Genomic DNA, 25,771 nt, shown 5'->3' on the forward strand with positions numbered 1-25,771 from the left:
ACTAATATCTGTATACCTATAGATACAAATATTAAGAAATAAAATATGAGTTTGGAACTTAAGGGCAATCACCACAGATCAAAATAGAATATACATATAACTTTTCAACAGCAGAAGAAAGGTTTATACAACTGAAAGCACAAAAGGGGGGAAATAAACATTGTATACTATAAAGACAAAGTATGAATAAGCTGTAGAAATAATCCCGATATAATGGTAATTAAAATAATGTAAATGGGTTAAACTCATCAATTAAACCAGCAGATTGGATTAAAAAAACACCCCAATATGTTTTTGCAAAGATACACATAAAACTAATAAGACAGAGAGATTTAAAGTAAAAGGATGGGAAAGACATACTAGGCAAAACAAAAGAAAGTTGAGGTGGCCATCTAAAAGGCAAGAACATCTATTTGTAGGAGGAATCACAGATCAAGAAGATACAACATAAAACGTATAGTCATCAAATCACAGCAAGATCTTTATCGATCCACTGCCTAGAGTAATGAAAATAAAAACAAAAACAAACAAATGGGACCTAATTAAACTTAAAAGCTTTTGCACAACAAAGGAAACCATAAATAAAATGAAAGGATAGCCCTCAGAATGGGAGAAAAATATTGGGTTGGCCAAAAAGTTCGTTTAGATTTGTCTGTAAGATGTTATGGAAAAAACCTGAACGATCTTTTTGGCCAACCCAATATTTTCTGATGAAGCAACTGACAAGGGATTAATCTGCGAAATATACAAATAGCTCATGCTGCTCAATATCAAAAAAAGAAACAACCCAGCCAGAAAATGGGCAGAAGATCTAAATAGACATTTTTCCAAAGAAGACATACAGACGGCCAACAAACACATGGAAAGATGCTCAACATCACTAATTATTAGAGAAATGCAAGTCAGAACTATCACCTCACACCAGTCAGAATGGCCATCATCAAAAATTTTACAAATAAATGCTAGAGAGGGTGTGGAGAAAAGGGAACCCTCCTACACTGTTGGTGGAAATGTAATTGGTATAGCCACTATGGAGAACTGTATGGAGGTTCCTTAAAAAACTAAAAATAGACCTGCTATATGACCCACCAATCCTACTCCCAGGCATATATTTGGAGAAAACCATAATTCAAAAGGATGCATGTACCCCAATGTTCACTGCAGCACTATTTACAATAGCCATGACATGGAAACAACCTAAATGTCCACCGACAGAGGAATGGATAAAGAAAACATACATATATACAGTGGAATATTACTCAGCCATATAAAAAGGAACAAAATAGTGCCATTTGCAGAGACGTGGATGGATCTAGAGATTGTCATACAGAGTGAAGTGAGTCAGAAAGAATAGATATCATATAATATCACTTATATGTTGAATCTAGAAAAAATGGTAGAGATTAACTTATTTGCAAAGCAGAAATAGAGACACAGATGTAGAGAACAAACTTACGGTTACCAAGAGGGGAAGGAAAGAAGGGAGTTTGGGACTGACATCTATGCACTACTACTACTATGTATAAAATAGATACCTTAGGAGAACCTACTGTATATAGCACAGGGAACTACTCAGTGCTCTGTGGTAACTTAAATGGGAAGGAAATCTAAAAAAGAGGGGATATATGTATACATACAACTGATTCACTTTGCTGTACAGCAAGAAACTAACATTGTAAGCCAACTATATTCCAATAAAATTCATTTAAATAAAAGCTAAACAAAACATATAGTCAACGTAAATATATATGCAGCCTCAAAACATATCAAGCAAAAATAACAGCTGAGCGAAATAGATAAATCAGCAATTGTTAGTTTACCATACTCCTCTCAGGAAATGACAGAAGAGACAGAAAAATTTAGGTTGGCCAGAGTTACCTCTGCTATTTAACATAGTTCTACCAGCACTGAGAGAGTAGAAAAAGAAATAACAGTGTCGAAATTGGAAGAAGAGATAAAATTGTTCTAATGACAGATGATTCAGTTGTCTACCTGAAATTACCTATAGAATCAGCAAACTAGTATATAATAGAAAACAACATTGGGCAGGTTCACCATACAGGATAAATTTATCAAAATCAGAAGTATTTCTCTACACCAGCAATAATCAATAGAAAATATTTAAATAGAAAAAATATTTTTTAAATAGATAAACTTTCAATAGGAAAACACTATAAAATATCTAGAAATAAAACTCACCAAGAACATACAAGAGCTTTGTCAAGAAAAACTTAAAACTCTAGAAGAGAACATAGATGATAATTTAAATAAATAACAAAATATTTCATGCTCTTGGATGGATTGATATAATTAAAATATCATTCATCCTCCCAAATTAATATATAAATTTGGTATATGTGAATCAAGGTTCTTAATGGATTTTTTTTGAGGAACTTGGAAATTTTCTTCTAAAATGCACTTTGAAGAATAAAGGTCTGTGAACTGCTGGGTTAGCTCTGGAAAATAAAAAGAGTAGAGAGCTTACTCTACAAGATTAAACACATTAAAAAGTCACAATGATTTTTTTTAAAAAGAAAGCATTGTATTGTCACAAGAACTGAGAAATAGACGAATGACAGGAATGAGGAATGGGCTAATCGTTTAGTAAATGGTTTGGGGGAAATGGCTTCCTAAAATGGAGAGGAAGAAAATTGAATTTCTGTGCAACAATGACCATACAGATGACCTCCATTTGGTTTAATAGTGACTGAAATCTGAAGAGTAAAACTGTAAAGTTAATAGAAGAAAATGTAGGAGGATAACTTTGTCACCTAGGAGCAGGAAAAGATTATTTTAGATAAAATTTTAGATGCAGAAATCATGAGGCAAAACATTGATGGCTTTGGTCACATCAGGTAAAGGGTATTTTTCATGAAAGTTCAGGTGATGAAAGAAAAATGAGGAGCAAAGAAAAAGTTAAATATTTGGGTAAATCTAAGTGAATACTGACTATATAAGCTAATAATGTTCCATGAGATTTAAAATAGAATACACAAACATGTAAATCAGGAGTAAAATATGGAGTGAGTCTTCTAAGGTTCTTAAAATCTCCAGGAAGTGGTGAAAGTACTACTTTATATTACAGGTTAATAAGTCAGGGATGTGTCCTATAATGTCTGTGGGAAGCCTTGAAAGAATAATAGAAGAATCTATAACTAACAAGATAATAGAAGAAGAAAAAAATAAAATTAAAAATTCTCTGAAAGAAGGTAAGAAAGGAAAGGAAAAGGGACATAAATAAGATGGACTAATAGAAAGCAAATAGTGAGATATAGTAGCTTTAAATCCAAATATGTCAGTAATTATAAACGGACTAACTGCTCTAATTAAAAGACAGTGATTGTTAGATTGGAAAGAAATTAAAACCTGAGTATGTATTGCTTGTATGAGAGACATTCTAAATATAAGGATACAGAAAATTTGAAAATTAAAAAAGGATGGAAAAAGATAAACCATGCCTAAACTAACTGGAAAAAAAGCTGTTAGACATCAAGCAAAAAAACAAGATGCATTATTAGATGTAAAGTGGGACATTTCATATTACTGCGAATTAATATACCAGGAAAATAAAACTGTTCTAAATATGTATTACCTTATAACACAGTCTCAAAATATGAAAGGCAAAAACTGATAAAACTACTAGGAGAAGTAGAAGAGACAAACCCACAATCCTAGTGATAGATTTTAACACACTTCAGTAGCAGATAGGATGTGTAGAACAAAGCAAACAAGTACAAACAAAATAAAAACCGCTAACAGTTATAATACAGAAGAACTGAACTTCACAACAAGCTTGAGCTTGTTGACATTTATAAAGTATTTGCACCAAACAAATGAATAAACTCTATGTTGTATAAGTGCCTATGAAACTGTTACTAAAATATACCATATACTGAACGCAGGACAAATCTTAAATTTGAGAGGATTGAAATTCTATAGATTTGATCTCTGTGGAATCAAGGTTGGAACTAATTACAGAAAAGTAACTTTAAAAAAAAAAAAGGTAAGTTGAAGATCTCCTAGTGTTTGAAACTTAAGTGAATCACTTTCATATAATCCATGGGTCAGAAAAGAAATGATGAAAATGAGAAAATAGGTCACATTTCTATTAGCTTAACCTTTCAAAACTTAGGGGATGCTTTGAGGAAATTTATAGCCTTAAGTACATATATTAGAAGGGAAGAAAGGCTGAAAATTTAGCGATTTAAATATCTATCTCAATGAATAGGTAAAGAAGATGTGGTGTATGCGCGCGCGCGCGCGCACACACACACACACACACACACACACACACACACGCACACGCATACAGTGGAATACTACTCATCCATAAAAAGGAATGAAATAATGCCATTTGCAGCAACATGGATGGACCTAGAGATTATCATAGTAGTTGGAGTAAGTTGAACAGAAAGACAAATATATGGTGTCCTTATATGTGGAATCTAAAATATGATACAAATGAAATTATTTACAAAAGAGAAACAGACTCACAAACATAAGAAAACAAACTTATGGTTACCAAAGGGGAAGGGTGGGGGGAGAGATAAATTAGGAGTTTGGGATTAGCAGATACAAACTTCTATATATAAAATAGGTAAATAACAAGGTTGTACTGTACTATATAGCACAGGGAACTATATTCAATATCTTGTAAAACCTATAATGGAAAAGAATCTGAAAAAAATATATATATACACACACAAACATATATATGACTGAATCACTTTGTTGTACACCAGAAACTAATACAACACTGTAAATCAACTATACTTCAATAAAATAAATAAGTATCCATCTCAGAAAAGCTGAAAAAAGAATATCAAATTTAACCCAAAGAAAACAGAAGAAAGGAAGTAATCGTAAGAGCAAAAATTAATGAAGTAGAAAACAAACATTCAAAATAAAGAGTTTCAGCAAAGCCATAAGTTGGTTCTTTGTAAAGAATAATAACATTGATAAACCTCTGACAAGACATATATAACTTGACAGAGGTCTTTATTTAGACCAAGAGTCAGCAAACTACAGCTCGTGGACCAGGTCGGCCAGCTCCTTGGTTTTGTACAGCCTGTGAACTAAAAACAGTTTATATAGTTTTAAATGGTTGAAAAATATCAGAAGAATAATATTTAGTGATATATAAAATTTTATGAAATTCAGGTTTTATTGTCCACAAATAAAGTTTTATTTGCACACAGTCACACTTATTTATGTATTGACTATGGCTGCTTTCATGCTACAACAAAGGAGTTGAGTAGTTGTGGTGGAGATCCCATGGCCCACAAAGCCTAAAATATTTACTGTGTGGTCCTTTTCAGAAAAAGTTTCAGCCTCTGGTATAGACTCTATAAAGAACTATAGATCAATAAGTAAACAAAGACACATAAACCAGTAGAAAATGGGCAAGACTTGAACAGCTACCTCACAGATCTCCAGGTGACTACTAAACATTTGAAAAAGAGGTTATCATTAGTTTTTAGAGAAATATAAAGCCACAATGAGGTAGCATTGTACTCCACCAGAGTGGTTAACAACTACAGAGACTAACAATTCCAGGTGTTTGCTAGGATGAAGACTAGTGTGGACTCTAATATACTGCTGTTAGACTGTACATTGATTAAATCACTGGCAGAAACTACTACAACTGCACACAAACCTATCTTATGATACAATGGTTGTATTCCTAGGAGTATGCTCATCAGAGGTACGTAAATATATGCATCAAAAACATGCAAAATAATGTTCTCACCAGCTTTATTCACAGTAAATCAAAACTAGAAACAATCAACAGTAGAATGGATAGTGTTCTAATCATACAATGGCATATTATCAACAATGAAAATTGACAGATCACTGCTCAACAACATGGATATATCTACAAATACCATTGAATCAAAAAAGCCAGGTACGAAATAATACGTACAAGTGTGATTCCATTTTTATAAGTTTAAAACTAGGCAAAACTAACCTGTGGTTTTAGAAGTGAGTATAGTAATTACTTTTGGACAAGGGCAGGGTAGTGACTGTTTGCACAATGGGGTTTCTGGTGTGTTAATGTACTATTTCATAATCTAGGTGGTAGTTACAGTAATTCAAGCTGTAATGTTAATGTGTGTCACATGAGGCCTTTTTATTTACAGATAAGAAGTCATTATGTACAAAAAACTTTTGGAAAATTTTATTTTGAATCTTGTCCCATAACTGGAAGTATTTCTTCCTTTTTCTTATGGGGAAAGCAATTTATGAGAAATGATGGGAGGTTATACATGTATATTTATATAGTTATTTTTATATTTATAGTCATACCTGATTTCTGTTATTTTTTTAAAAGTTACAGCTACAGGAAATGCCATAGTGAGTGTTAATGCAGAAAGGGTTATAAGTTCAGTCTTCATCTGTTAAATATTTAAAATTTATTGTTTTATCATTAACTCCTGGGATTTCTACACATGCTGTGACGTGAATTAGCCCATCGTGCATTTCCTGTCATCTCAGATTGTTGATAACACTTAAAATGGATCATGAGTTGGTGTTTTTAAAAAACAGGGATTTTTCCTTTTCTCTTAAAACATTTATAATAGTCTATGATACACATCCTCCCTCCCCGCCAGAAGAAGAAATTTTTCCATTTGTATTTTTGTGGGACAAATTGATAAACTCTAAATTGGCTTTGTCAATACTCATAATAACTCTATCACTGAAGTTTTACATTACACCATCTTTCTCTGACGTGTCGTACCCTAACATCATTCTACTTCTCCCACCCTTCTGTTCTACTTGCTCTGATCTCTGTCCACATTAAGACCTTGATCTCCCCTTTTTTCCCAGTCTTCTTCATGATCTAACTTTACTTCATGATTAGTTACAGAATTCTGCTCTCATTTATTAGAACTCTCTCTCGGCTTAAGATAAAAGCAAATTCCACATGACATAAGTACAAAACATAACCAGACCCTTCATGTGTTAACTATTTCCCAGTGGTACCTCTCAGTTAACAGCAGTCTCTGGACCCCGCATGCCTGGGTTCCAGTCTTACATCTGTCACTTCACTATGTGAACTTGGCCAAGTTATTTCACTTACCTGTGTGTTCGTTTTTTTGTTTTTTGTTTTTTTTATCTGTTGAGTGAGTTATTATAAGGGTTAATTAAATTTCTGACACTCTTCCACCTGAACCTGGGATGGAAATAGACTCATCTTTACCAGACTGCATTTAGGATCCTGAACATACTGTGCAATTTGATGGCTCTGTTCCCTGTATCCTTTACCCCCAGCTAAAATTTCCAGATAGTTCTTAGAGAGTAGTTCACCTGACTCCTCTTTGAAGCTTTTCATAACCATCCTCTCACCCTCAGGTAATTATTATGTCTCTTAAAATAGAGCTCTTTTACCAGTAGTGTTTCTCACTAATTTGTTTATGTGTCTTTCTCCACTACTACCAGACCAAGCTCCTTATCCACAGGGACTGGTCTTAATAATGTTTTTATCACTGTAGATTATCAGCAAATAATTCTTGAATATGTGAATGAAACTTTGTGTTGAAATTGAGAAATATGACAACTCAAACGATTTCATGTTTGTGGTTACTTTATTTCTCATGTTTTCCTTTGTACCTTGCTTTTCATAGACTTCTAGTATTTTAAAAGCAACTGGGATTTATTTGTTTTTGTTTTTTTATCTTAATTTTTATTTTTTTAATTGAAGTACAGTTGATTTTCAGGTTGTGTTAGTTTCTGGTATACAGCGAAGTGATTCAGCTATATATGTGTGTGTGTATATATTTACATACATATATATACCTTTTCATATTCTTTTCTATTATAGTTTATTACAAGATATTGAATATAGTTCCCTGTGCTATACAGTAGGACCTTGTTGTTTGTCTATTTTATATACAGTAGTTTGTATTTGCTAATCCCAAACTCCTAATTTATCCCTACCCCCACCTTTCCCCTTTGGTAACCATAAGTTTGTTTTCTATGTCTGTGAGTCTTTTTCTGTTTTGTAAATAAGTTCATTTGTATCATATTTTAGGTTCCATATGTAAGTGATATCATATGATATTTGTCTTTCTCTTTCTTATTTCACTTGGTATGGTAGTCTCTAGGTCCATCCATGTTGCTGCAAATGGCATTATTTCATTCTTTTTTTATGGCCGAGTAGTATTCTTGTGTGTGTAGGTGTGTGTACACACCACATCTTTTTTTTTAAATTTATTTTATTTAAGTATAGTTGATTTACAATGTGTTAATTTCTGGTATACAGCAAAGTGATTCAGTTATACATATGTATATATATTCTTTTTAATATTCTTTTCCGTTATGGTTTATTACAGAAAATTGAATATAATTTCCTGTGGTTAAAAAGTAGGACCTTGTTGTTTATCCATTCTGTATATAATAGTTTGCGTCTGCTAATCCCAAACTCCTAATTTATGCCTTCCCCTTTTCCCCTTTGGTAACCATAAGTTTGTTTTCTTTGTCTGTGAGTCTGTTTCTGTTTTGTAAATAAATTCATTTGTATCATTTTTTCATATTCCACCTATAAGTGATATCATATATTTGTCTTTCTCTGACTTCAGAAGTATTCCTTTGTATGTATATACCACATCTTCTTTATCCATTCACCTGTCGATGGACATTTAGGTTGCTTCCATGTCTTGGCTATGGTAAATAGTGCTGCTATGAACATTGGGGTGCATATATCTCTTTGAATTATAGTTTTCTCCAGATATGTGCCCAGGAGTGGGATCACTGGATTGTGTGGTAGTTCTATTTTTAATTTTTTGAGGAACCTCCATACTGTTTTCCTTAGTAGCTGCACCAGTTTACATTCCCACCAACAGTGTAAGAGGGTTCCCTTTTCTCCACACCCTCTTCAACATTTATTATTTGTAGACTTTTTAATGATGGTGTGAAGTGATACTGGTGTGAGGTGATACCTCATGATAGTTTTGATTTGCATTTCTCTGATAATTAGCAAAATTGAACATCTTTTCATGTGCCTGTTGGCCATCTATATTTGGAGAAATGTCTGTTTAGGTCTTCTGCCCATTTTTTGATTGGGTTGTTTGTGTTTTTTTTGCAATTGAGCTGTTTGTATATTTTGGAAATTAATTTCTTGTCAGTCACATTGTTTACAAATATTTTCTCCCCTTCCATGGGTTGTTTTTTCGTTTTGTTTCTGGTTTCATTTGCTGTACAAAAGCTTTTATGTTTTATTAGGTCCTATTCATTTATTTTTGCTTTTATTTCTATTGCCTTGGGAGACTGACCTAAGAAAACATTGCTGTGATTTATATCAGAGAATGTTTTGCCTATGTTCCCTTCTAGGAGTTTTATTGTGTCATGTCTTATATTTAAGTCTTTAAACCATTTTGAGTTTATTTTTGTGTATGGTGTAGCCATTTTGAGTTATTTTTGTATATGGTGTGAGGGAGTGAAAAGCAACTGGAATTTTTTTAAAAACTACTAAAAGGTTATTCTGGAGGAAGATGAAACATTACCCTCATTTATGTAATTGAGGTCATAATTGTCACCTTCATATATACATATGTTCATAAACAGTACTTTATCATCTATTAATTCCTATTCTTGACCTTTTGAGTTCCTTCATAGTCAACATAAAACTTAAAAAAAATACTGAAACCATTAGAGATGAGCTTTTTTCCAAATAGTTGCTTAAAAACCCTTATACTCTATATTTGCCATCTTGGTTCAAGACTGTATGCATTGAATCCCTTCATCTTTACTTATAACCCATTAAATGCTCCACTACTTTGGCTCAATAACAATGTATTTATCTTGCTTCTCCTTTTATTTCTCTGTCCGTTTCTTTTGTTTTTCTTTCATGAGCAGCTTTTCTTCAACTTTCTCACTAAAATATTAGTGTTCCACAAACTTCTGTCTTGTTCATGGTATCAGATATAACTTACATAACAGTAACTCCCAAATTCCTAGACCAGACCGTCTGCTGAACTTCAGACATTTCTAATTGGATGCCCACAGGTATCTCAAACTTCACCTGTCCAAAACTGAACTTAACGTTTTTCCCTAAATTTCTTTCTCCTCTGATTTTTCTGTATCTCGGTTGTATCACTGCCCACGATATCACTGCCCACCTATTCACTTTTGCTAGAAACCTGGGAATTATTCTTGATCATTCCAATCTTTTTAATTTCTTCCCACATCCAGTTCTTTAGGATTTCTATCTCCTTGCTTTTACTCCCTTAGTTCAAGTTCAGTTAAAATTTTTCCTAGGACAATGGCAGTAGTATCCTAACTGGTCTCTCTTGTTCCAACCTGGTCCCTCTTCAAATTCATTCTTCAGAGTAGCTAAAGTGATCCAAATCCTTTCATTAAAAACTTGGAAAAGTAATTGCAGCAGATACAAGTGGCACTTATAAGTTAACAAGAACCAAAGAAAGCCTCAGTTGAAGAAAGGGGAAAGATAAAATAGTCTGTTTACGAAAATGAGATGAAAATGAACAGTTGACCTGAAAAGAGTTCAGCCTTGCTAATAGTAGAATAAATGCAGGTTAATGCAACCCCCCTTTGTTGCCTATATGTAGAGTTTTAAAATCATAACCTACTCTTGGCAATTTAAAATGGGGATTCTCCTACATTGGTGGTAGTAGTAATGCAAATTTAACCTTTTTGGAGGGCAGTTTGATGATATAATTAAAAGACTTAACATTTGCACCTACTTCGACCAGCAGTTCTGCTTCTAATAATTTGCTTTAATGAAATAATCCTGGATGTGTGTAAAGATTTATGCATAGAAATTGCAATGATATATATTTATTGGAATGATAGATATTTAATCGAGAAGAATTATAAACCACCTAAATGGCCAACAATACGTGATTGGTTGAATAAATAATGGTCTCTTCATATATCAGCATACTATGCATCCAGCAAAAATCATATTTTAGAAGACTATTAAATGACAAGATAAAATGCTTTGAATATATTAAACGAGGAAAAATAAGGTTCCAAAGTACCATGTGAGAGAGATGATTTGTGTCATAAAGTTACGGTGTAAATTGGGTCATATTCTTCGACTTTCTTTTAAAAATTACCTCAAACCAAATAGCAGGAAGCCTTTAGTATCTTCCTCTTGAGATCTCCTCCCTGTGATTTTCAGAAGAGTGGATACTTACTAGTCTTGAAGGGCTCATTTTTCTTCTAAATGCCAAGCAGAGAGAGAATTGGAGTCTGAGTCTGAGCAGTATTGCTGTTGCTTCTCAAGGTATTTTAATTTCAAGGGCAACTGGTAGCTGCTTAGAAACCCCATACCGTTGTTTTGTTGTACTGTCCCTTCTGCCTAGGATCTTCCTCTCCCACCCTCTTTCCTGGCTTTCTTAGAAATCTCTGAAAGTCTGGGCCCTGCTCACTCCCATCCCTTGTACCCATCCTCTTCCCCCCTCCTTCCATTAGGTACTCTTTAGTTTTGGACATATACTTTATACATACCTTCCTTGCTTTACTTTTAAATTTCTTTCCATTTTGTGTATCTTTATCTCCTACCAGACTAAGCTCCTTGAGGACAGGACTAGGTCTTATCAACTTTTAGATCCTTAGCACCTAATGTAGTACATGATACTACATATTTGACAACTAATGAATGAGATGTTGGGACATTTTTATAGTTTGCTGTCTGTATCCAGACTGTTTCACAATTTCATTTTATAAACTCTACATTTTTGAAGCCCTTGCTGTAAATTAAGAATGCTTTACAATTGTTTTATAATCCTGTGTTGGGACCTGAATCATTTTGGATTGGTTTTGCAATTCTTAGATTTTTGTCACATCAGTGGTCATGTTGGTTTTCAGATAAATCTTTCAATCTGTTAAGCGTGAAGTAATTTTCTAATAGCTGTGTAAATTTATTCTGAACTACAGTAGCATCATTTCCATGGTAACTAACCACCTTCGGGAGAGAATCTGCAGATATTCTAGAAAAGACAAGGACTATCCACGTGAAATAAAATGAAATGTAAGGTTAAAACCTAGGTTTATGTGGAATACAAATGCACAGTTTTTGACTATGAAAATATTACAGAATAGAAGAGCCATTGACATGCCTGAAGATTCTACCTACTTGTTGTTTGCGCAATAATCAAAATACAGCATGAGAAGAACTCAATCTATTGTGATTTTATGTTAACAAATGACCCTAATCAGGGGGAAGCTTTATGGGACAAATAAGCAGGGATTGTGGTATAGAAGTGGATCCCTAGTTTCTAGAAAACCAGTAAGAGATCAGCACTGCATTTCTTAGAATGAATATGGTATGATGAAAAGAGATGTTTTTGGAGACATGTCCTAGTTTTCCAGTCTCTGGCCATATGATTTTGGCAAAGTGATCAATTTACTTCAGCTTCATTTTTGTTACTTGTAAAATGAAGATGAGAACACCTTCTCTGTGGTGATGGTGTAAAGGAGATGCCTAATACAGTGCCTGATGCATTGTAGGCATTGAGTAGGACATTAGGCCTCAGGTAATGTCCTTGAGGTTCAAAGACTCTTTCCTTTCTGTCTAAGCCCTTTTCACTTGATCCTACTTTCTTTGATTCTGTTTTGCCTGTTTACCTAGATTATGCTTCTTCCTTGGATCATTCAGTTTGACATCTCAGATGACTTTCTGTTTTGGTTTTGTCTCATGCCACCAACCATCACATGACCTTGGCACGTGTTTTGCAGTCCGTGAGCCAGGCCCGTCACACTTCACTCTCATGCCCAGTCTAGCTCCTTATGCTCTATGCATGCTGGACTTCTACTTGTCTAGATAAGCAGGTTGGACAAAATATTCGTGTTTTTTCAGTCTTTATTTAAAGAACATCAGAATTGCAATAGTAGGGCAACGTCATGCCCCTTCCAGCCCAGAAATAAGTGAGGAGGTTTGACTGTTGTCTGTGACATTACTCTGCTTCCTAAATTATGTGTCTTGACCTCAGAATTTCAAGCTTAGGCTACTCTGGGTCTCTTATTCATTGATTTTAGCTGTCTTTTCTTGAATCTGTTATATATGTAGTCTTTATGAGGGAATGTGTTCTATATGCTATTTACTGTCTTTTGTTGAACAATATTTCTTTTACTTTAAGGGGTGCTATCAAATTTACCAGATTTGTTGAAGAGATGCATGCTAGGAAGAATGTTAGTAATTTTAGTCATAAATTTTGTCAGTAAGTTTCTCATATTAAATGTTACATCTCTTAAACTTCCCATTCTCTTCTTTAATTTTAGTTATATTTCTCTTTCTTCATTAAAGAGATGATAGGCAGAATTGGGACCAGCAGGAAAAGTTGAACAGTTTTATGAATTTCTCACTAAAAAGTGAACTCAGAAGCTCCAAAATGGGAAGTATTGATAGAAAGATAATCTCCTAATGAGAAGAATATCTAGAACATATTTCTTCTTCATTGCACATTTCTTCCCCATTTATACAGTCCCCTCCAAGAACATTAAGTGTTTATTGATGACACTTTCAGGTAAACCCAGTTTATATTACAGGAATGGGATCTTGCCCCAACAGGAGTATCTTATCTCAGTATAACACAGTTACCCTCAATTTATCTGAAATATAATTGCTTTGAATTGTGATCTGCATTCTGGAATAATTGCCAAAAAGCTAAATGAATCTAAATCCATTCTGCTTTTTCCTAGTCCCCATTGTAATGATAACCAATGTTTTACTGGTCTTTTTGTCCAGAAAATTTTCTTAGATTGAGACCTTGTCAATGATTTTCAAACTTTTTTATTGGGAGGCAGGGGCAAGGAAATAACGTAAAATCTCATTTTGAAAGCCAAAAATTTAAAATAGATAAACACGGAACTACTCTACTGGAAGCTGGGCAGGGTGGCGATAGTTTCCTGATGCCATCCCCTCCATTGCTTGTTTAGATTTTTTTCGTGTCTGTGGTTACCAATACAGAATGTCAGTGACTATCTTAAAAGTAATATCAAAGATATCTTTCAAGCAGTAGTTTTTCAGTATCTACTGTAAATTAGGCAGAAGGCAGAATCCAGTATCACTGGAGTTAGAATCAAATAGGATAATGTTGCCATCCTCAAGGATACAGTAGGCAACACAGAGAAGTAAGTAAGCATTTCTAGTCCAGAATGACAGAAGCTGCATTCTGTATCAGCTGTGTCTTTGAGACTTATTCTCACCCAGTTGATTTCAGTGATTCTTGTTCAGAAAGTAGAAGGGGAAAAAAAGAAAAGACACTTGGTGTTTTTAATAGGTAAATTTATTCCTTGAATTCTTGATGTCACATTATGAATCAGAAAAGGATAATGAGCCCAAACTTTAAAAAACAAACAAACATCGTTCTTTGCCATTTGTAACAACATAGATGGACCTTGAGGGCATTATACTAAGTGAAATAGGTTAGACAGAGAAAGACAAATACCATGTGATCTCACTGATAGATGGAATCTTAAAAACAACAAACGAACCTATACATACAGGAAGCAGATTGGTGGTCATCAGAGGTGGAGGGTGGATGAAGATCATAAGGTACAAACTTCCAGTTATAAAATAAATAAGCCCTGGAGATATAATGTGTAGCATGGTGACTATAGTTAACAATACTGGATTGTATGTTTGAAAGTTGCTAAGAGAGTGAGTCTTAAAAGTTCTCATCACAAGAAAAACACTTGTAACAACATTTTTTTGATTTTAACTAAACTTATTGTGGTGATCATTTTGCAACATTACATGTGTTGAACCATTACGTTGTACACCTGAAAGCAGTATAATGTTACCTGTGAATTATTTATCAGTAAAAGTTTTAGGAAGAAATATTTATGTGAGACACAAAATTCAGTAATGATCACAGATGTAGATTATTTTCTTTTATAATTGTGAAGAAACAGAATGGACAGAATTTGGCTTGTGAACTTTGGAATAGTGAGAAATGACTAAGGTCAGTTGGGTGTTCTATGTCATTGTCAAAACCAGATCATTTGGCAAGATGCCAGTCTTTGCCATCCATTTCTACTTCCGTCTTATATGGTATTATTTCTTTTCTCAACTGTTTTTCAAATGGTAGTACTTCTTTTCTTTTTAAACCCTTAATCTTAGTAATTTTCTAGTAGCAAGAATGATGAAGAGTATTTTTTTCCTAAGGAAAAAGTCTTTTCCATTTTCCCCCAACATTTCTCTGTATTGGGAAAATTTTATGATAAAATGTTCAACGAATTTCACAGCAAACACCCACCACATAGAGTCTACAATGGACATTTTATTGTAGTTGCTGTATCACATGTTTATCACTCATTCTGTCTGTCTTAACTTTTTGATACGTTTCAGAGTAACTGGTAGACATAACCAAATACTTCAGTGTTCATATCATTAGCTAGATGTAATATTTTGCTTGTGGGGTTTTTCCTCTTGAGGTAAGATTTATATACAGTGAAATGAACAGATCTTAAGTGTGCTGTTGATGTGTTTGTTGGGCTGTACCATGCAAGCCTGCAAGGCCTGTACTTGCCCAGCTTCAAGCTCGAAGAAAGAGCCCAGAGGCAACAATAGAGACCTCAGTGGTTTAATGGATGGGGGATCTTACATGTCTGAAGCAAGGTCCTGGAGCGACACGCTGTCATGTGCAGCAGATAGCAGGGCAGGACATCGTGGCAGTCTTCGCTTCCAGTTGGCATCGGGGATAGGGAGACTACCAGTTTTAAGGGGAATTGATGTCAGATTGGCTCATCAGTTACCAGGCAAACCAGCAGAGGGGCACGCCCCTCATCGCCCCTTTAATAAGCAGAGAAGAGAGTTCTGTTCTAAAGCTAGAACATCATTAGCTGGGGCCTGGGTCAAATATGTAGGAAGGTCAGTCATGTGAGTAGGATGTAGGTGAAGCAGGCACTGGTTGTGCAAGGGATGTACAGAGAGCAAGAGAAGAGCCATCTTGGGTGGCCTGACCATACATTTTGCCAACAATATGCATTACTATACAACCAGAACCCCTATGAAGATACAGACTATTACTGTCACTTCAGAAAGTTCGCTTCCCAGCAGATCCTCTCTTTACTACCCCAGAGCCATCTACTCTTCTGCTGTTTTCCCACTGTGTGTTACTTTTGCTTCTTCTAAAACGTCATATAAATATAATCATGTGGTCTGTACTTGTTTATGTAAGGATTCTTTCACGAAGCATAACATATTTTTAATTCATCCATGGTGTTGCATATATTAGCAGTCTGTTCCTTTTTATTGCTGAGTAGTATTTCTGAGTATTATACCAGATCTTTTCCCAAAGTGGTCGTACCAGTTTACATTCTTGCCAACAATGTATGTGAGTTTTCTTTGCTCCACAGCCTGGCCAGCATTGGTGGTGTCAGTCTCTTTAATTGTAGTCATCCTGGTGAGTATGTAGTGGTATCTCTCCATAGTTTTAAGTTGCATTTCTCTGGTGATGAATGATACTGAATACTTTACCATCTGCTTATTGGTCATTCCTGTACCTTCCCTTGTGAGGTTATTTTCTAGATTTTTCTAAACATAGATTTCCTATGTAGAGGATACATAGGTTTGTCAGTGAGAGATATTAAAAAGAATTCTTAAAGTGTTATGTTAGGAGATTGTCTGTTTATTGGTACTTGAAAGAAATGGCCAGTAGAAAAATTAAAATATTGATATAGTTTCAGGCCTTTGGTTTACGTCTTTAGAAATAGTTGACTCTTAGCTCTCCATCACTTCTACTTTTATTATTTTTGGATTTGAAAGTTTTTGCAGGATAGCTATTTGAATTTCTCTTGAAGAAGCAAAGGAATAATGTCAAATGTGCTATGAAATGTCAGTAATTTACAAATTGATCTCAAATATGTTTGCCTCCATATATTGCTCTTCGATAATATCTGTACCTAGAGTAAATAATTTGCCCACTATATTAGTCTTCACCTAATTACAAGTATTTTTTTAAATCTAATTACAGAATCTTAGTCATTACACTGGCACTGGTAAAACACCTTTTTGTCAAAACCCTGGGGAATTTTGGCTTTTCGTGCTTGTAGGTAAATTATTTGTGATTCATTGGCCCTGAGGTCCGGTCAAAGAGAACTACAGAACATAGACCATATCACACTAGTGTGTTAAAGTGAGAAAATAATATGTACGCAAGCTGTCACATTGGCCAGAGTTGTTATCCTCAGCCCTTTTTAATGGGAGCATAATGGTTGATTTTCAGTGATCGTGTAACAGAATTATACTTTATGTATATATTCTTTACATTTTGAGACTTTAAAGAGATTTAATAAAGTACGTGTTACAATACCTGACTCATAGCTGATACTCAACAGATTTTAATTCCCTTTTCTCTTCTTAAACCCTTTAGAGGTATTGTCACTAATCTACTGACTGATAAAGCTTCTGAAAGTCCCCAAATTATAATTTCCTCTTAAACCTTTTTCTTGGGATGCTGAAAATAGTTGGCTGATGCATTTTAAAAAATTGGAACAGTGAGGAGAGTGAAATTATGAGCCATTTTGATTTGCCAAGAAATTTTATTATAGTAGAAATATCATCAAGCAACTTTTATTACAAAGTATAATCTATATACTTTTATCACATTTATGTTATACGGATCTACCTGGAAAAGTCTTTAAATACCTTTCATACTAACAGAGAAGGTGTTTTTACATACATGTTTTTTATATCCTTTTAAGGAAAAGTAATTTCCGTAAGATCACAAAACACATTTGAAGGCACAGCCCAGAACTTCTGATTCCTAGTCTAGTACTCTTTAATCAGTGTTTACCAGTTTATTAGGGTCTTTATTTTCTCCCAGTGGTTTTAAAACATTCTTAACTACTATAAATAGTAAGAAATACATTTTATGCTACAATCTAATATACATATATACATATATGTCTGTCTCTGAAATAAGTTTTATAAAGCAATATCTACCCATACTATGTGAGGTGCACTGTTTTTTAATCCATCCCATCCTGCCTTTTCCTGTTCCATATTTTAAAAAATTGATTTCATAAAACATTGGTAGGTTAGTTGACAAAGGGGTGGCAGTAGTCCTCTCTGGTTGGGAGGAGTATCTAATCACTGATATTGTTGAGAATTGCTGGCACATTACTGATGAAGAAACGTCAGTATGTGCTAGTGTACAACTTGCTTAGTTATCTTTTTGTGATAATTTCTAGGACTATTGCTAAAGTCAAAGGTATTAATGTTTTAAATATTGAACTTATTGTTTTTACCTTCTTTGGGCAATGTACTTCTTCAATGCCTGCACCAAAATTGACTATGCCCGCTGGACTGCCCTTGGTATATCAGTGGATAAACAGTTTGAATAATAAATATTCTGCTTTGTATTGAACTGCTGGAGCTCGTATTGAGCAGCAAATTCAAAGATTTATTGAACTTCTACTAAGAGTTAAAATGCTCATTTTCAGCTGCTATATGGAATTTTCAACCATACATACACTTAGTTTGCATTTGGAAAAAGTATGCAGAGATTTTTCTCTGCTAGGCCAATTTGGAGAATTTCCATGAGTAATAAGGAGTGAAAAATAAATATGCCAGGAACAGTTTGATAAATAAAGAACATGTTTAAGAACAAGCTTTTCATCTTTGGAGCTGAGGAATTAGTTCAGAAGAACCTTAATGATCATTTACTCATTTTGATTGACTTATTGTTCAGGGAACTAATACATTCATTCAAAGTTTTCATAATGAGATTACAGAATTATTTCTCCAGACTGTAAATTGATATACAAAAATAATTTTATTGCTTTTTAGATTATAAGAATAGATGATATTTTGTATTCTCTCCACAAAAGCAAAAGAAATATGGAAAGAAGAAAAAGTCACCTATAATCTCATCACCCAGAAATAACAAATAGCATTGCTATTAGCCTTCTAGTTTATATATTTTAAACTATTTCATGAACAAATTCATGTTTTTTAAAAAAGAAGCAATACCATTCATTCTTTTTTTTTTTTTTTTTCCTACATCTTTTCTGTTAGGGATCATGGTCACATCTCAGTGTCAGGACGTACAAATCTATATTATATATAGTGGAATTATAGCAAGGTCAGCAAATTTTTTTAAGGACCAGATAAAAACTATTTTAGTCTCGTGGGCCTTACAGCCTCTGTCGCAGCTACTCATTTCTACCGTTGCAACAGAAAAGCATCTGTAGATGGTACCTAAACAAATGAGCATGACTGTATTCCAGTAAAACTTTATTTGTAAAAATGGCCCATAATTTGCTGACCCCTGCTGTATAGTGTTCCAGTGTTTTTATTTGTTTATCCAGGCCCCTAAATAAACATTTAGGTGGTTTCTAGTGTTTCACTACTATAAATAACACTTTTATGAACATCCTTATACATACATATTTGTACACTTTTTTAGTTACCTTTTTTATGATAATTTCTAGGACTACTGTTGCTAAAGTTAAAGGTATTAATGTTTTAAATATTGACATACCTTGCTAGGTTGCCCTTCAGATAGGGGATATCACTTTATTTACTCAGCAATAGTGTGAGAATATTGATTTCCCCATAACTTCCTTGTATTGGTGTCATCAAGTTTTTTAGTCTGTGCAAATGGAATGGGAAAAAAAGAGATCTTATTTTGCTTTTTAATTCACAGGGGTTGGACATCTTTTCAGATTTTTATTGACTTTTCTTTGTTCTTATTGACAATTTTTGAGTTGTCTTCTATTGACTTTTAGAATTTTTTATGTATTCTGAATATTCTTTGACATATGAATTGCAAATAATTTATTCATATATTTTACCTGTGTTTTTTAACAGCTTTGTTGAGGTAATAGTTGATACAATACAGTGCACTTCATATATTTAAAGTGTACCGTTTAATAAATTTTATATGTTTATACACATGAAAATATGACCACAGTCAAGATAATTAAATATTCATCATTCCCAGAGGTTTTCTAATGCTTCTTAGTAATCCCTCCCACCTGCGCTTCATACTCATTATCTCTTAAGTAGCCACAGATCTGCATTCTGTCACTGTAGATTAGTTTGCATTTTTCTGAAGCTTTATATGCATGGAATTAACACAAGTGTGTGCTCTTCTTTGGTCTTATTTCATTCAACATACTTGAGATTCAGCCACACTATTACGTGTATCAATAGTTCCTTTTTTTGCTGAGTAGTATTCTACCTTATAAAATACCACTGTTGTTCATTCACCTTTGATGGACATTTGGGTTGTTGCCAAATTTTGGCTACTTAAAATAAAGCTGGTAATGAATATTCTTGTAATTTATCATTTAATTTTAAGGTATATTTTATCATACAGAAAATTTTCATTTCTGTGTAGTCAACTATGTTGGGATTTTTCCTTTTGGAATTGGATCTTGCTTAGGCGTCACACTCCCCCCTCCCCTCAATTAAAAATATTCTTTCCCATTTTCTTCTAATGCTTTTGTTGTTTACTTTTTGATCTTTGGTCCATCTGGAGTTTTTTAAATATATGGTAATAAGTAGAGGTCACACTCTATATTTCCCCAAATGAATTGTTGCCCCAACACTATTCTTGTCCTACAGTTATTTGAAATATCATCTCTATATAATCCCAATTTATAAAATTATATGGGCTTATTTCTAGACTCTGTTTTGTCAATCACTTTGTCTATTCCTACATCAGTACTGTACCATTTGAGTTAGTTTTGATATTTTGTTAAGGGTCCCTCATTGTTCTTTACAAAAATTTTTTCACAAATTTTTAATTGAAATATATAGTTGATTTATGATACTGTGTTAGTTTCAGGTGTACAGAAAAGCAATTCAGTTATATATATATATTTTCAGATTATTTTCCATTATAGGTTATTATAAGATATTGAATATAGTTCCCTGTGCTAACCAGTAAATCTTTATTGTTTATATATTTTACATACAGTAGTTTGCATTTGTTAATCCCAAACGCCTAATTTATCCCTCTCCCTCCCTTTCTCCCTTGGTAACCATAGGTTTGTTTTCTATGTCTGTGAGTCTGTTTCTGTTTTATATATATATATTCTCATGTTTTTAAAAGGTAGACTGTGGAATCAGCTTGTCAAATTTTCTTAAAATTTTTCTTGAGATATTAAATGGCATTTCATTGAATTTATAGATTAACTTCAAAAGAATTATAATTGACCTTTTTACAAAATCAAATCTGCCAACCAGGTGTATATATGTCTCTCCAATTTTACTATTTTTAGCTAAAGATTTTTAATAGGTAATATATCCAGAAGATAAAATATATATATAATCAAATATAACCCTGTGGCCTAGCCCCCCTCCACAGAAGCAACCACTACCATTAATTTCTTTTGTATCCTTCTAGAGATATTCTATGCCTAGTCAAGTAAAAATCTGTGCAAAAATCGTGTTAGATGTAACAAGCAATCAGAGATCATTGTCATAAGGAGCAGATCCAGTTTTTGTGGGACCTGGAATGAAAATTATTTCAGAAGCCTTGTGTAAGAAAATGAATAGAGTAGTTATTTACAATGAGAAAATTAACCACAGCAAATTAGTTTTTTAAAAAACTGATAAACACCACAAACGATACAAAATTCCAGAAAAGTAACGTTTCTTTTTAACTTTTAAGACTTATGTAATATTTGTTTTGGCTGCATTTTATTTGATTGTTTCATCATATGACAGTGATATTTTAAGGTCATTTTCTATGAGAATAGAAAGTTAATTTGGTCTTTTTGCTCTAGTGTTTAGGATGTGGTGACATGAATATGACTGTATCTTTTGTCTCTGTATTGGGTCATGTTGGTACAGTGGGCAGAAGGAGTATTCTGAAATCCAGTCTAGAGTGAGATAGCTTAAGTATAATGGATGTTTTGGCAAATCACGTAAATACATCATCCTACTAAACCAACTAAAGGTACATGAGGTTCAGTTTCCTCATGGCTTCCCTTGAGTTCAAAGATCCCTTCAGCCACTCCACTGTTACCCAACATGAGGGGAAGTCAAAATGGAAGAAACAGTAGTATCTTAATGGATTGTGGTTAAAATAGCTTACTATTTAGTGGTTCCAATCTTTTTGCTACTTGAAACAGCGTGCAGAGAATACCCTCACGTCTATGTAAATGTGTGAGTCTGTTAAATGAATCTCTCAAAGTGAAATGCTGGATTTTAAAGAGTACGTGCAACTTAGATTTTGTTTTATCATACTTTATATACTTTATATCTATACTTTATGGATACTGATTACCCTAAAAAAGATTGTATCAGTTTGTATTAATACCGAGATATATGAGAACGTCCATTTCTCCCATTTTTGTCAACCAAAAAATAGTATCTTGACATTTTTATTTGCATATTTTTATTCGAATGAGGTTCAGCATCTTTTCATGTATTTAGAAATTGTGTATTTCTTTATTGTGCACTGTCCATTCATATCTTTCTCATTTTTTAACTGGATTGTGAGTGTTTTTAGTTTAATTTATTAGAACTTTTATATATTAAAGAAATTAGACCTCTGTGTGCCCTTTCCCCTGTCTTTTTACTTAATGATTGTTTTTAATCATGCACAATTTAAAAATTTTTGTGTAGCACAGTATGTTTATCTTTTATGGCTTCTTGGTTTGTGTCATACTTAGGCCTTCTTCCAAGATTATTTTTAAAAATCTCATGTTTTCTTCTTGTGCTTTTATGGGTCTATTTGTTTTTAACTATTAAATCTTTGATAGTTATAGGCTTTATTTTGGTATAAGGAGTAAGGCATGAATCCAGCATTATTCTTTTCCAGATAGCTACATCATCTCTGGGATTATTTACTGAGTTAGGCATCTTTTCCCCCTGATTTAATGTGTCACTTCTGTTGTGAGAATTTCATACATGCTTGGGTGTATACTTTCTTTTATGTCCTTTAGTAAAGTTTATAGTTTTCTTCTTAAAGGTTTTATACTTTCCTTGTTAGGCATGTATCAGTTTAATTGTTTTTGTTGTTATTGTGAATTATATGTTTAAATTTATGTGTATATATTGTTGTATAAGAATATGAGTGACAGAGAAAAGTATGTTAATCATTTATACTGCTAGTTTAAAATTTTGTATTTAGTTCTAATAGCTTTTCAGTTTATTGTTTTGGCTTTTATTTTTCCTTATTAAATTTTATAAGTAATACAATAGCATTATTAAAGAATCAAACCATGCTATTAACGAAGTAAATCTCCTTCATTGCCCCTTCCTCATTCCCACCCCTTTCCTCAGAGGTAACCTCTGTCATCAGTGTGGTGTGTATACTTCTGGATGTCTTTAAAAAGCATTTACATATGTGTACATCTAGAAATAATGTTTTTTGTTGACAAATAGGATCATCCCATCTGTGTTGCTCTGCAAATTGCTTTTTGACTTTTTAGTCTTTAGATCGTTCCATGTTTGTACACGTAAGAGTACATCAGTATTTAAGTATTCAAAGCAGTGCTTATTAAACTTTTAACATGCAGCAAGTCACTTAGAGATCTTGTAAAAATGCTGATACTGAATCAGAGGGTTTAGGGTGGCAGACAGAGATTCTGTGTTTCTAACAAGTTCCCAGATGATCCAATGCTGTTGGTCCTTCACTTTGAATGGGAAGGCTATAACATATTCTTCAGTCAGCTGTACCATAGTTTATTTATCAGTATTATCCAATTGATTAAATCATTGAAGTTTCCCCTTGACTGCAAATAGTATAACAATGCACGCTGGAATTTTTCCATGAAAGATTTCTTGAATGTTCTAGTAGACAGTCATTGCCATGATGGGGGAACAGGAGATTTCTCCAACCCCACCCCTATATTTGTATTTTTCCTTTTCTTAATTACACTAGCTAGGACCTCCAGTAGAATGTTCAATAGTCTTATTTGATAGTAATTCTTTGATGGGAACATAAAACTTATTCAGCCTTTGGTAATATTTATAAAATTTTTAAATATGAAATCACTTTGACTAGCTTTTCCCTCTAAGATTCTATTCTTGTGAAACTCTTATACATGTGTACAAAGATCTGTATACAGAGATGCATATTACAGCATTACCTGTAATAGAAAAATTAAAAGCAGCCTTAAATGTCCATTAGTAGGAGAATGCGTCAGTAAACTGTGATATGGTCAGACTCTGGACCACTGTGCTGCTATCAAAAGAGTTGTGGAAGGGTATTTATTGGCTGATCCATTCTGTATTTTTAAAACGTGTGTGTGTATGTGTGTGTGTGTGTGTGTGTGGTGTGTTTGAAATACACAGAAAGAGCTTCTCTGGTGGCGCAGTAGTTAAGAATCCGCCTGCCAATGCAGGGGACATGGGTTCAATCCCTGGGCCAGGAAGATCCCACATGCCGTGGAGCCACTAAGCGTGTGTGCCACAACTGCTGAGCCCACGTGCCACAACTATTGAAGTCTGTGCACCTAGAGCCTGTGCTCCACAACAAGAGAAGCCACTGCACTTAGAAGCCTGCCCACTGCAAAGAAGAGTAGCCCCCACTCTCAGCAACTAGAGAAAGCTCGTGCGCAGCAACAAAGACCCAACACAGCCAAAAAAATAAATAAATAAATTTATGAAATACACAGAAAAAGTTTGCAAGGCTCACACACCAAAAATATTAGTAGTGTTTATCTCTGGGGAGGGTAGTGATATTGGACTTGGTAAAGGGGAGGATTTTATGTTTTCTGTATTCTTTATATCTTTTGTACTGAATATTTATTCAGCTTTTTAAAATTTGAAAATGATAGAAAGGAAAATGGAGAAAAGAAAGCAAAAGCTAACAGAAAGAACCAACTGAAAGAATACTAAGGAGAAGCAGGGAGCAGACATTTAAATCTAAAGCATCCAGTAGTCAGTAAAAATTTCTAAATAGACAATCCATGAGCATGCCAAAAGGTCAGATGGTACAAAAGTATATATGGTAGAGTGAAATACCACCTCATACCCATTAGGATGGCTACTATCAAAGAACCAGAAAATAGCAAGTGTTGGTGAGGATATGGAGAAATTGAAACCCTTGTGCACTGTTGGTGAGAACACTGTTGGTACAGCCACTTTGGAAAACAGTATGGTATTTCCTCAATAAATTAAAAATAGAATTACCATATTATCCAGCAGTTCTACCTCTGGTATACTCAAAAGAATTGAAAGCAGGATCTCTAGGAGTGTTTATTGACAGAGGAATGGGCAAGCAAAGCATGATATATACATACAATGGAATATAATTAGCCTTATAAAGGAAGGAAATTCTGACACATGCTATGACACAGATGAACCTGGAGGACATTATGCTAAATGAAATAAGCCATTCACAAAAAAGACAAATACCATATGAGTCCACTTATATGAGGTACTTAGAGTGGTCAAATCATAGAGACAGGAAGTATAATGGTGGTTGCCAGGGACTGGAGGGAGGCCAGAGAATAGTATAGAGTTTCAGTTTTACAAGATGAAAAGAGTTTTGGAGATGGATTGTGGTGATGGTTGCCCAAAATATGAATGTACTTAATGGTACTGAGTTGTGCACTTAAAAGTGGTTAGGATAGTAAATTTTATCTTACGTTTATTTTACCACAGTTTTTAAAATTGAGGGGAAAAGTATATGGTTAACAAGTCACTCTCCTTATTTGCTGGTTTCCCAGTTACCCTCCTGTGAGATAATCACTGGACCAGTTTTCTGTATATCCCTCTATGTGTCAAGAATTATATCTCTTCCTTTTGACATCACATCTATGTAACACCTTATCTTCCTCTCTTAAAATATCATACCTTTCTATCTTACTTTATAGTTTATTAAATATGTCTTTA

At 33.8% G+C, this 25,771-nt stretch overlaps 1 protein-coding gene across 5 annotated transcripts in view; it reads left to right on the forward strand.

The window, feature by feature from the left end:
- Positions 1–25,771, forward strand: part of NEO1 (neogenin 1) — a 232,891-nt gene that overhangs the window by 95,550 nt on the left and 111,570 nt on the right. The window lies entirely within an intron of this gene.

Source organism: Hippopotamus amphibius, chromosome 2 (assembly GCF_030028045.1).
Source record: "Hippopotamus amphibius kiboko isolate mHipAmp2 chromosome 2, mHipAmp2.hap2, whole genome shotgun sequence".
Taxonomy (NCBI): Eukaryota; Metazoa; Chordata; class Mammalia; order Artiodactyla; family Hippopotamidae; genus Hippopotamus; species Hippopotamus amphibius.